At 36.2% G+C, this 12,792-nt stretch overlaps 1 pseudogene; it reads right to left on the bottom strand.

Moving 5' to 3' along the window:
- Window positions 1–9,787: 9,787 nt before the first annotated feature.
- LOC149261084 (putative aquaporin PIP2-8) lies at window positions 9,788–11,266 on the bottom strand (annotated as a pseudogene).
- Window positions 11,267–12,792: the final 1,526 nt, after the last annotated feature.

Raw genomic sequence — 12,792 nt, 5'->3', positions numbered from 1 at the left:
TCACTCTGATCATTTGGCACTGGTACCTGTGTTGATGCTTGGCCCACTGCCTAACATCCTCTTCACTGTTGCATCCTATATTATTGCCCATGGCTCCACCATTTCCATTACTACATATGTACCACATCTCCCTCTTCATCCGTTCTACTTCTGGTCCTTTGTTCCAACATTGCATCTACACTCCAACCCTCTCTCGTCATGTTCCATCTTGTTGCCTATAGCACTACTACTGCTATTGCTACACTGCAACTCAGTTACTGAGACGATGGTAACTGATCTATCTAACTAGTGACATCCTTGTCTGGCTACAAACCCTCCCGATGCTAGAGCTCTCTCTGTTGCTATCCTGCGCTCCCTCTAATTCCTCTGTGTTACTGCAACAATTTTGTGCCTTTCCCACTGCTACAGACCCCTCTGTGCCTTCCTACACTACTGTAACCTCCTCTGTGCCTATCGCACTGCTGCAACCTCCTCTATGCCTCTCACACTGTTACAACCCCCACTAATATGCTATATATCCTTGCACTCTAGAACTCTCTGTTGCTCCATTTGCATCCGCTTTTACTAACATCCGCCATCTTGCTATTGTCACTTCGCGGCTCCCATAGCTAGATATGATCCAAGAGTTTGGGTACCACAAGGATCCTTCCCCAAATCCCCTATAGTCCTCCTGACTATAGCTCAATATCTCCCCACCTCTTCTCTAGATGGACATGAGAACTCATGGCACAATCGTCATCACCCTTTACCTCCTTCTCTAGCTTAGTTGGCGCTGCCTTGGAATCATAAGCCTCTCCTTTATTATTATTTCTGGGACACTGGGTTGCATAATGGTCCAGCTCCGCACAGTTCAAGCATTTTATCTTGGATATTTCCTTCTTCTTCCTCTTCCCTTGTTGCCCCACAGATGCTAGAGCCACATCCTCTTCCTCCTCTTTCTTGTTTCGACCTCCTTTGTTGCTACTTCCTGCATTGGTGAGTCGTCTGATCTCTTTTTGGTGAAGAGCTGCCAATAATTCTTCCCATCCTAGAAGATTCTCTCTACGCAAAATGCCTTTGATGAATATCTCCCACTCCTTAGAGATTGTGTTCAGAGTGGTCCTCACCATTAACTCCTGATCCGGTGTCAACCCTATGGAAGTAAGTTGGTCCCGAATTTGATGAAACCTGTTGAGGAATAGATCTATTTGCTCCCCCTTCTACATCTGATACAACTACAACTATTTCTCCAGTAGCATCTTCCTCTACATGGAAGTTCCTTGATACAATGTTGTCAAGGTATCCCACATCTCCTTTGTCATATTCTTCTTGGCAATATGCTGAACTACATGATCCTTGACTCCATCAAGGATTACGCACTTTGCCTTGGCCATTACATCCTCATACCTTTCATTTTTAGCTTTGTCGATTGGGGTAGCCACAGTTCTCTAGGCGAAGGGTTTGATGCGATGTCTATCTAGAACAGACAGGATCCTTGCCTTCCAAATGACAAAGTTGGATTCTCTGTCTAACATTTCATGATCCCTCATTCCGTTCATTTCCATTTAGGCTCTTCTTTTCGACTCTCTCTGAGTCTCTACATCCCTCTTGGAAGTTCTCTCTTTGACTCCCTCTAAGTCTCTACTTCCCTCCTAGAAGTTCTTCTGCCAACTGTCGAATTGCTCTTCTCCAATCCCTTTGCTCCTGCAATACTGATCTAGATTTCTTGGCTAGAAATCCACCTAGGTAGCGACTCCCTCTACCTTAGTTCTGTCCCATTAGGTACTTTTCTATTTCGACAGCAAAAACACCCCACTAACTTGACAATCCACAATCTTCCCACAACTTCCTATACCCCAGCAACTGAAGAAACTGAGCCTCTTGGCTCTGCGCAATCCGGGTAGTGGTTGAATTGCTCCTCTCGCCAACTACGTCACTCCTACCTAGCTGAGCAGGATGACGTGGCTCTTCCTGAGCCCCTCACTACTTCTTCGCTGACCCTTTCTCTGGCTCGGAATGATGACATAGGCCCTCTATGTTACTCCTTCTATATTGCTTTCTTCCTAGGAATAATTTTGTTTCACTCTCTACCTTTATTTTATATTCTATATCCTCACACGTTCAACACAATTAAAATCCAAATCTAGCTCCACAAATAACAACACAATCATTGTCTTCAAGAAATAGTTTTAAGACCATCCAAGGTTACCCCACAGTATTGTGGGTATCATCTGCCTCCAACTTGGATACAAGTGTTTTTCTTAGGAGCACTTGAGGACCCCAAAATCTCATCCTTACAACAATATTTCTATAGTGAAATTTGTGTTCCAGTGTAGCCACCTCAAGCTCTCAAGGAGGCAATATCCTTTTATTGTGTTATATTAACATATAAAATAGGGAATTGTCGAAGTTTTCATGCTTGTAGGTTGTAAATTTGTTTAATATTGTCTTAAAAAGCTAATTAAAGCACCTTTTCACCAAAAATATTTTCAAGTTTGTATTTTCCTAAGATGTCACATATCTTTTCTCCCGCAAGCCTTACATACCCTTTTGATAGTAAGGATTCTGCATTATATGTATACATATGGTTGCTTCCTTCTGATGAATAAAAAAAATAAAGACCTAAATCTTCGCACAAAATAGTTTATCTTTTGCTAACTATACAAGGCTTATGTGTACAGTTCATTGATATGAAATTCATAGATAGATATAGAGTAGGTTCATCTTTTATTTGGAGTAGACTCATGAACGTTTATGGTTATCCTTGAGATTGTGCAAACATTTATACTTATGTTAGTGTCATGATGGCATGTTTTCTTAGGATGGATGTCACTCATCCATGTATGAAAGTTCTTAAATTTTTCAAATGTTTCATATTTGTTCTTCAATAAATAAACCCAACAATTTATGGTGTAGTCATCAATAAATGTCATCATATATTTATTTCCATTTACAGAAGGAACAAACATAGGGCTACACAAATCAGAATGAATGAGTTCAAGCTTTCTATGTGCTTTGGAATGAGAATCATGAAATCTTTGTTTGTTGTGATTTCCTAAGGTACAAGTAGCACATTGCTTACGTTTCCTAGGAAGAGTTGGAAAACTAGTAGCACCATTTTTCTTCAACAAAAAAAGTTTTCCATAGTTCAAATTTCCAAATCTAGCATGCCATAAAATACTTGATACAAGTGTACCTTCATCATAATGATAACTATATGATTTTCTTTGTGCATTAGCAGAGGTTCCTTGCAGATTCGGAAGTACTTCTTCTTCTATCCCACTCATGATTGTAGTTTTTGTCATGGTGAAGATGCTAAAGGTTGCGAGGTTCGTTCTAGTGGATGGAAAGGAAAATGATAATTCTTCTTTGCTGAGGATGAGCAAATTAAAATCCTCTTCTTTGGTGAGAGATATACACAACATGGGGACACTAGAAGATACATTTGTGCATTTTCATGCCATCGTCGATCACATTTTCTCCTCCATGGGTTGTCGTGTTGGTTAGCTAGTGCTGGGGCACAATATGATGGAGACAATCAGGGATGGGGTTCATCAGTGTGAAGGATGTTGTGATGCCATGGGCCTTGCGCCCTTTTTCTCTGCTTATTTGCTAGTGTGTGTTTTTACATTGCATTGAGGTGGCCATGGTTAGGGATTCATAATCACTTTGCTTCCTATCATATATGGTTTGGGTTATTCCATGGTGGCTCTATTGGTGGCCTTGTGCCATTTTCTTCATGGTTATATGTTGGAATATTTACCTATTTTGTAATGGTTTTATACCTAAATGTGAGAGATTTACCCTTTTCTAACGGTTCTTTTATGTAGGCCTACGCCCGAGTTCGCTAGATTGCAGGTAATAAATTTTACCAATGGATGAAGGGTGTTTAAGGCTGTTATAGTGGTTTTAGGCCCTATATTTTGAATCTGGGCTCTGATACAATGTGTTATTCCTAAGACAAGGCATCAATAATTTTGAACTAGCATGTGCCCATGTTACATTTTGTATATTCATTTGAATTAACAACATTTTTCAAGCATGTAAATATATATGTAGAAATATGTATGCACACACATAATATTCATAAACTAATTTAGACAACATCAACAGTAAGAAGAGTACATGGATTTTATGAGGTCCACGAAGTCAGTTTCCTTTCCATGAGATTCAAGCCCGCCTAACTGAATTTGTGGCCCAACGAAATAGGAACAACCTTTCTGACATCCTAGCCCTACGAAACCTCCACAAATTCCCTTACCCTATGTGCCCAAGCCCTAATTACCACCCATAGTGTTTTCAAATTCAGTGCTTAAATCATGAAGTTCCTATGACCTCTCTTAGCCTTCTTAGAAAACCCTTAATATCCAAACGCTTTCAACTTTATTCCTCTCCTCTCTCCCAAAAACTTCAGTAAACCCTAATATGAAAAAGTGACCAGATTTCCTTCTCGCCATCCTCTCCTTCCAAGACTTATTCCATATCCTTCCCCAAAATTTTTATTCCCCATTAATGGTTCACCTACCCAAATCTTAAAATGAAAATATAATTTTGGCTTAAAATTACATTTTCGAAAGATTATTTTATATTAAATTTTTATTTTGATGTCTAAGTTATTATCCATGAAAGAGCTACCCGTTATGTCTTTGGGACAAATAGTAGAAGCAACTGATACCTATTATGCTTGGGGAGGAATTGCGCAAAAAACTTGCTACTTGTTATTTCTGGACTCCTAGCAAGATCATATGCCTTGTGAAAAGGGATTCATGGCCCCTAGGAATGGAATCATCTTGGTCGATTTGATCCATAGCCTATCCTCTAGGGAAATCTATGAAGTAGACTAAGGTAAATCTGCAAATACATTGATGCATCTATGTCGAGTGGGGAAAAAGGGGCTAAGGACACTTTGGCTATCTTGGTGGAGGAGCATGCCGAGACTGAAGCCAACCTAGACTCCCTATTTAGGGCTATGGGATTTCAAATCCATGGACACCCCAATGTCTAGTGGGGACGAAGGGGATAAGGAAAACAATGGCTATGTTGGTGGAGGGTCATGAAGAGACTATGGCGAACTTGTAATCCATGTTTCAAGCTATCGGATGACCGAGTTACAAGCTGCGAATCCATGGATGCAGTGGATGCATCGGTGTTAAGCGGGGACAAAGGGGTTAAGGACAACACTAGCTGTCTCGGTGGGGAGCCATGCCAAGACTGTGGCAAATATGGAATCATTGTTCATGGCTATGGGATTAGCGGCTTATCTGGGGCATTCATGCTCAGGCCATAGCTGCAAGATAGCGAATCCAATTATGGTTGTGACCAATCTGGGAGGTCTAAGCGAGGGCCTTATATTTCCTGACAAAGTTTGGCTGGATGTGTCCAAGTACTTGTCTCTTTCCTAGGGAGAAGCAGGGTCAAAGGTGATGGAACATCTATTTGGAGAGAGGCGCATTGGATGAGATTTTTCGCTCGGTTTTTTGCATATTATATGCTTAACGATATGGGTATATTGGTATGGCATTGCAGGGCGCTAAGTAAATTGGGATTTCTCTACCCTGGACTACATTGTGTCACCAACTTTATCTATCTATGAAAGCTAATGGAGATGGGCGGTTGGGTTTTCATCCGTTTATTATTGCCACTGAGAGGCTTGGAAACCATTCTTTTTCAGTTGCACCACTCTCAATCTAACATTGTGACTATCATGTCATGCACTACAAAATGGAGGTTTTCCATAGCCTTTGCTCCATCCAATGTCTCAATGATTTTCAACAATCATGAGAAGGGTAATATTTTCACAATATCACCAGAACTGAAGTTATTACTATTAGTTACATGTTGAGGTATGGAACCTCAACTAAAATTAGGGTTTTATGTCTTAATTATACTTCTTTCTCAAATCTTATTGATTTTTTTTCTTCGCTAAAACCCTTGGAGATGACATTGATAAAAATTTCCCTTTGTGACCCATTGCTATATTTTTGGTTTATTTTAGGGAATTTTGAACTCGATTTCTTATATCATGATTAAAATACATTGTATATACATTAAAAGGATATATATCTCATTTAGTTGTGTATTTTTTGTGAATACTCACCTCTATTTTTCATGTCATGGGCAGAGTCACAAATTAGAGACCTCGAGATGCATGCTTGCTCTTAGAATTCTTTGTGGTGTTATATTTGTGTAAAATAAAAAAAATTCCTCATTCCCTTTTGAAATTTCATTCTGGTCGGGCACACCATAGTGAGAATTTGGGCCAGAGGAGCTCACAAGTTACCAAAGTTTAATTGGAATTTTGGGAATGAATGAGGTTTCCATTGAAACCGAGCATATTTTCCTATGCTTTCTTTCATCTAGCGATTGTAGAAATGTATCCATAATAGACATTGTCATTTTTTAGTCATTTGTAATCAACAACTGAATAGAGTGGCAGTACAAAGTGTGGTTTACTCCTACTATTTTTTGTCTTAGCAATTCTTTATGAGAATGCTTTAAGAAATCTACCCTAAAAGCTACATTGCCTAGTGAAAACTATGCAGAAACAAGTTGCATGACTTAATCGCTTGTCCTGGATAATAATACTTTTAACTATTGATAATGTCCGTAGAGGTGGCTCTCATGTCAACTACTCAATGAAATGAAATGTAGTGCGTAGTTTCTTATATTAAAGACAGAACATGAAACGTCCAAATGGCGATAGGAATACAATAAACTGATGAAAGTAATTCCCTTAGAATGAGCTATTACTGATTAGAAGTAATTTTCCAAATTTGGAGGCATATGTAATATAATGGTCCGCAGTCTTTATATACATAATGGATAGGATTAGAGATGTTTCTTGAATTGGCAATTTACGTTGTAAAATGTGTGTCTATGTTTGTTCTGCACATGTTCATATTTCTATTGATGTAATAATCAAACAAATCCAATGAAGCACTCCTAAATAATCTATCATAGGAGAAAGTTACCCTGTCACAAATATGTTGTCATCTATGGCCACTAGTGGTATTTCTTTGCTTGTTATCTTTGCCTCCTTCATCACAAGGAACCGCTTGTCTCATGGGAATGTGAGGAGGTCAAATGAAAGGCAACCGTGTTTCTATATGCAAACTTTAGATGAGTGGACTATGAAAATTAAATACAACGAAATTTTAGTAATGCCAAATTTCATACCCAAAAGCATGTGAATTTTTGGAAGCAACATTTTATGATTCAGATAACATATCCTTTTTGTAGGGTCTCCTGGGAATGCGAGTAGGTCATATGAAAGGTAACCATGTTTTTATATGCTGACTTTAGGTGAGTGGATTGTGAAAATTGTAAATGTGATTTATTCGTCGAAGACATAGAGAGTTATTACATAGTGCTTGAATTTTTGCGAGTATAAATAATTGGAGGTAATAATTATTTCAGTTAACTTTGTAAAATTTACCATCAGTTAATTGTAATAAAACAAATTTTAATATTTTTTAAAGTGTATTTTTAATAATTTAATATGTTTGTTGTGCAGTAAATTCTATTAGTCTTCATAAATAGCAGATTACATGAAAGATTATCATGTGCCATTGATGTGTCATAGGAATATGAAACAATAATCAAAATCGTACCTCTAAAGACAATTGGAAACTAACAAAACTAATAGAACTAAATTCAAATGAGCTCAGTTAGGATATTGGTATATTTGGTCATATATATAATTAGTTACAAAAATAAATAAATAAACATATACATGATCCATCACATGGACCAGGCCACTGAGATAGGCTACTGCTAGGTTTGTCGAGGGTCTATTGACTGTTGGAGGGATGTTGAAATACAATTCAATTCTCACCAACCTGGCATCCATCATTTCCAACCAGCAATCATAATGTTTCAGGTATCCATACATATGATCTAAGGATTGTAATAGGTCCTTCATAGACTCATGGTTGTCCAATAGTGTGCACCCCAGAACGAGATTCAACTGCTAGTACAAATCTATTGTCTACATATATTAATTAGCTCTAACTAGTATGCGTCCCCTCTCAAGGATCCATACTCTCAACTCTACCAACATTTTTGAATATGAGAGGGTTCTTATAGAAGAGGCTTCCCCTTTAGACCCGATTAATTCTTCCTGCAAATACATACATACATACATACATCTATACATATAATTTTTCCCAACTTTTACTCATATTTTTTTATTTACTTCAATCTCTTATTTATTAATCTTATGGAACTCACTCAGAAATTTGCAGTTTTATTTTTTGGAAAGATATCCTTCGTAACTATATCACTATATATGTCTTTCGTTTATGACTTCATTTGGATACTTGACCATTGCATTTATAGATAATCATATGGTTGTGTACCAATTTTCCTCTAAATTTTCTGACAACACAAATTGAAGATGCTGACACTTGTATTTTTCTTCGGATGCTTTCTGCAGAGAAGCTTCATCTAAAAAGTGAGTTTTATTTCTTCCATGGTTCATCTCAATATTTTGGTTTCTTGTATATATTTCATAGATATAGATTACTTATTTACAACTTTATAGATAGATTTTTGCCACATCCTCATTGGGAATGGATGTGATAGCATTATTTTATTCTGAATATCGTTTTTTACGGGAAATCTTCCAATGTGCATACTTGCTAATTTTTTTTAGAAATGCAACTGCAATAGTTTGTTGCATGCATTATTGAATATCTTGAGTCATACGATAAAATGGATCAATACCAATTTTTCTATGTGAACATAATTCAATTCTTAGTGTTCAGTGTCCATAGGTGTTCATACACATTCTCTTATGCATTGATTTTGACTCATTCATGTGTGACTTGCAAGTTACAAAACCCATGTTTTCCCATTTAATATTATTGACTAAGGGTCATTGTTGCTAGTTTACTTCAGTGATGAATAAAAGTATAAAAATGGTTGTTGTACTTATCTTACATGAATAGTTTCGAATTACTTCCATCACGAGGTTGTATATCATTCGTATGTACCAAGTATTGAAATCTTGTTTCATTTAGAAAGCTCTCTTCCATATACAAATTAGATGTTCTTTGCTAGAGTTTGAAATCCTTGTGACCTTATGATGGGTAAATGTAGATTTATTCCTTTATGATAAGGTATATTTTATTCATTTGATAAAAATTTTGATCATTACCTAATTATTGTTAATACCATGTAAATTGTTCTCATTTTGTGTAGTAGAAATAAAGGTGTAATCAAGCAATTACTTTTAGCCAAAACCCTTTAGTACATAGCTTACTCTGTTTCTATCAAGTATTTTGAATGCATTTTACCTGATTAATGGAGTATTATGTATGAGTGAGACAATGCAGGAGCTAAAGTGAAAAAATACACTCCAGGATGTAGAATCAGCATTTGAAATTACTAAATTTATCTATCCATTCTGAACAAGAAGAATAGTATATTACGAGCTAAGGAAGATCCACCAAAAGTCAAAAGAATATGTACTCGAGTATAATAAGAGATACATTACTCTACATTGTACTCAATCGTCTTAGCAGATTACTATAGTGAGGCGTGAAAGATGATGTCGCTGAAGAAACTATAAGCGTTTTCATTGTTGATGCAACAATACTTTCAATCCAAAGAAGAAAACATACTACAACCCTGTTTATGCCAACTTCCCGAAATCTAGGCTCCGACAGAAGAAGTTACCCTCAACAAATAAATTATCTTCATTGGTTTCTCATCCATTGTTAGTGATACTTCTTATAAACTTTTCATTTATTGTAAACCTACATACCTGATATACATACAAGTATAACTTGCAACCAGTGTTGCCTAATTAAGCATTAATGTTGCCTCGGAATGACCACAAGGCCTTACTGGTTTCTGCGCTCAAAATGTACACGTGGTAGGCAACAGCTAGTGCAACTCCCACAAAAGGACCCACCCAAAAAATCCACTGCACAAGCAAGGCATAGTCATCAGGGTTCTATATTTCCTAAGCAAGTATTAGTCCAGATGAATAATCTTAACTTGAATCAATCAACTGGTATTAATAATATTAATAAGAAAAAGCTTCACAAATTTTCAGATATAACAAGTACTAAGATCTAGAATATAAAATTCATTGGTCCATACTGAATAACTTTTAAACTGTAAAGCAAGTCATGTGCATACATTCTAACATATAGAATAGGCACATTGCATCTACCATTATAACTTTCTCACAAGAAACAAGTTGCAGTCACATGAAAACTCAAAAGATCCCAATATGGTGTGTTGGCTCCTTCTATTGTCCTATACTACACTTGTTGTATCCAAGCACTCTCTTTATATATGTCAAACCTTAAGCTCTAGAATGCACTTATAATATACTATCAATATACCCTAACAAGGACAAAAAAATGGAAATAAACACTTACATTGTCATCTCAGGATTGTTTGTGGACATAAATCACTATTGCTCTGAATTTCCTTACAGGGTTGATGCCAGTCCCAGTGATGGGAATGGTGGCCAAATGTACCATGAAAACAACAAAACCAATAGGAAATGGAGCCAAGACCTACACACCAAAAGCAGGTCTAATAAAAAATCCTACACTTTGTATGTCCCTATACAAATATGAAACTACCACATATATGTATATTTAAACATACAGGAACATGGGAGTCCCAAGCACTCCGCTTGGGGTCAGTTACAGAGAAAACAGTGTAAACAATCACAAATATGTCTATGGATTCAGCAGCCAGACCCACATCCTTGGCATATCCAAGGTGCACAAAGTTAGCTTCGCCCCCATATCTGTCTTAGAAAATCTTACGAAATGCTTCAACCAATCCAGTCCCACAAATGGCCCCCAAACATTGGGCTATCATATCCAGAATAACCCTTGGCAAGGAAACCTTCCTAGATAGAAACATGCCAAAAGTGACACCAAGATTGATATGCCCTCCTGCAACACCAATCACCAAAAACAAGCAAAACAAAAAATTCGGAATCACAACCACAAGAGTGTCTCTGTCACTATGTTTCTCCAAGTCTTTCAGCACTAACAATATTTATACATGATAATTCATCGTCTTCGAAGTTTTACTGACCTGGAATACAAGTAGTGTAGTAAACCAAAATGAAAATCATGCCCTCTAATGACCAGGAAATACCGAACACCGCAAGACTCCCATAGTGAGATGAGGTTCTAGCATATCCAAACATGGTGGCAATGGTGATATAGAGAAAAATAAATGTGGCAGTGGATTCTACTATCAGTGACCTATAGAATGACCAGAGTTTGAATTCATTAGTGTCAATGAGATCAAGACAATATATTATTTATCTATTCATTAGTGCTTAACACTATATTAGAGTTTAATATATATTCTTTGTCTATACAAAAATTATTGTGCATATGCTTCATTCTAATTATTACTTTGGTCCATAATCTAATAACAAGAAAAAAATAGATAGCCAAACATAAGAACATCCACATACCACATTACACAATATAATAAGGTTTTCACTAGAGAGTGCTCATAGGTAGGAAAATTTAGGTCATATTGTGAGTTTGTCAATCCAATGATTGACAATCATTAAGAAATATTTCATTGATCTTTAAATTGTTGTGGATATTCTATTAGAATAGTTTGTCACACTAGTTCTTACATTGTTTTAATATATTTTATTACGTAGTTTATTATCGTAGATCTTAGACTAAATATTACTAGTGTATCACTCCAAATTATGGATATAATTTAAATAAAAATGGATGAAACAAGAAAATAAACAAACCATACACGCAAATGAATATAATATATGAATTGGGAAACCTAATACGAGAGAAATCCTAGCTACAAGGTGAGGCATATGCTCTAGTCTCTCATTTTCAATTATGAAATATAAGTACAAAGAAAGGGTCACTCACTATGGAGTGGGGATGGACATTATTTCTACAAAATTGTTAGCTGAGTAAGCTACCAAATAATGTTGTCTCATCTTGGTGGAATTCATAGAGTTTCCCATGTAGGTATGGTATTTTTACTTGTCGATGGGTGGGTTATGATACTTGTTCCCACTGTACACACATAGATTGTGTAATCCATGCCAGACAAATATTTGAAGGTACTAGTCTTTCAACAATTTTTTGGGGAGTAGATAAGAGTTTGTAAAACCTCTAGGTTTTCTACTTAGTTTTATTTCTTGTTTTTGTTAAGTTGGTTTTGGAGAAGAGAGTTAAGCTTAGTGTCTTGTAATTATTGACCTGGTGGATATGAAACATATCCAATTGGGACTGAAAATTATGCATCACGAGTTTCTTAAATTCCATGGTATTTAGTATCAATCTTATTTGTTGAATTTACAATTGAAGAAGCTATTGAAAAATATTGAAAATTGAAATGACATTGAAAGCTTATATATATATTTTTTTATAAAGTTTAACAAAAATTTTAGAATCTTAGGTTTATCATATTCTAGCTAGATGAGAACTTAAACAAATTCTATTACTACCAACGTGTTAATAAATCCTAATATTATCAATATGCCACTTTGTTGCGATATATTTAGTCGTTTAAAATAATTGTCGATTCTCTTTAATATGCATATTAGGATGTTATATGTTTACTTATTAACTATTCAAGATATGGGAGCATGGTGTAGGGACATATAAAATTCTTTTCAGGTGTATGGTTTGTAAGAGGACATTAGAACTATTAGGGTGCGTTAAGGATGTGTTTCAACACTATGCCCCTGATTGTGATAGGAAATCCCTCATGAAGGAATTTGATTGTCATCTTTGTTGTGATATATTTAGTCGTTTAAAATAAGTGATGAATTTTTTTAATATGCAT

The sequence above is a fragment of the Pinus tabuliformis genome, chromosome 6 (genome assembly GCF_031772625.1).
Source record: "Pinus tabuliformis cultivar Carrire ecotype Pingquan chromosome 6, CPIR1, whole genome shotgun sequence".
Lineage (NCBI taxonomy): Eukaryota > Viridiplantae > Streptophyta > Pinopsida > Pinales > Pinaceae > Pinus > Pinus tabuliformis.
The sequence above is the reverse complement of the archived record's forward strand: the minus strand, read 5'-3'. Positions and strand labels throughout refer to the sequence as shown.